This window comes from Olea europaea, chromosome 22 (genome assembly GCF_002742605.1).
Source record: "Olea europaea var. sylvestris chromosome 22, O_europaea_v1, whole genome shotgun sequence".
NCBI lineage: Eukaryota > Viridiplantae > Streptophyta > Magnoliopsida > Lamiales > Oleaceae > Olea > Olea europaea.
In genome coordinates, this window is record NC_036258.1 from 11,424,047 (window position 1) to 11,425,661 (window position 1,615).

Sequence of the window (1,615 nt, forward strand, 5' to 3'; positions counted from 1 at the left end):
TTTAGATAAAGCTCAATGAATCAACGAAGTTATAGTTTGTTTTTAACTTTTATCATATTATGTGCTACCAAGAACACTGACAACGGTGATGGTGTAAGGGTATTTGATGTGAGTATTTAGTTATGCTTAGTGGATAAGATGATACAAGAACTTGAAACGATTGACATTGTTGGGTGTTAATATTTTCCTTTTTAACTTATGAAGGAAAATGTGTGGTTTAGTTTAATGTGAATGAAATGGTGCAAGAATAGAATATGGATCAGAGGCTTGGGAATATGTTGAAGTCAGACCCAGTAAGCAAAATTTCTGAATTTTCCATATCTAAATTTCTTGATTTAGATGTAGCGTTATGTTCATTAATGTATGCTTATTTGGTGTTATTTTATGTAGATCTTTCTAATTGTATAATCCTTACAATATATAAAAGAGCAAAGTTCGTTACAATTCATAAAGCGGTATCCTGATTTCATTCTAATGCCATATATGTGTATATTAATTTTTGTGTTACTTTTTCCCCTTGCGTCATTTTATCCTTCTTTTTTTCCCCTCAAGCATGGCGTCTTTTTCTTGTCACTCGCCATGCCTACACACATTTTTTATTTTTTAATATTTTTTTGTGCTGACAATGAACTTTTCTTGCTCATATTTTTAAGAACTGGTAAGTTATGATTTTATTTTTAATTGCTTTGGAGTTTGATTTTGGGAAATGGTTAGATTTGCACTTTTTTAATTAATTTGGAAAATTTTCAATTGTTTTTTAGCTATTTTTTCTGTAAGGTTTGGACAAAATGTGTTCGTTGAAGACAATTTATAATTTTATTCAACATAAAAGTTATGTTTAAGATGCTGTCTTTTTTTTCGGATTTTGTTATGGAACAATTTTAATGGTGATTAACGTGTTTATTGATTTGTTATTTACTTGCTTTACACTTTTGTATCCCTTTTTTGTCGTAATTGTTTTACTTGACTTGCTTCAGACGAGTACAATTTTCACTATTATGTTTAATTGATGGCTGAAAAAGTAGATTATTTACTTCTAAGAGTTATGATTCAGTAATGGAAGACAATATAATTGGTCAGTTGTAATAATTATCCTCCAGGGCTTTATCTTGATCAACTCAATCATAAGAAGATTTTCCATGAATTCCTTTTTTTTCAGTAGTCTCTTTTCAAAGATTTCTCACGTGAGCTGAAAATGATGAATTTTCGCTAGATAGGTTTGTGAGATTAGTTTTCTATGGCTCTTTTCATTTGTTTCCTTGAGGCAATTTGAGGTAGCAAGGGTTTAACGATGTTCATGCAGAAGAAATTACTCTTTTGTAATGTTTTGGAAACCCAAACCTTCATTCTTGTCTTTGACATAGGTATTGTTTCTTAATATTTTGAGAATGGTCAATCACTATTGGGTAATTGTGGTAATTCTGTGGATATTCCAAGTGGTTCTTTTTTTTTTTTTTTAAAAGAAATGCTTTGAAAAACCATTTTTATGCACGATCTTCTACGCTAAATTTTCCTAAACCTTACTTATCAAATGAAACATTATTGCCTTACAACTGGTTTTTGAAATTTTTCCATGTATGTGGTTCTTATTAGTTCTGCTGCTCTGCACTGGTTC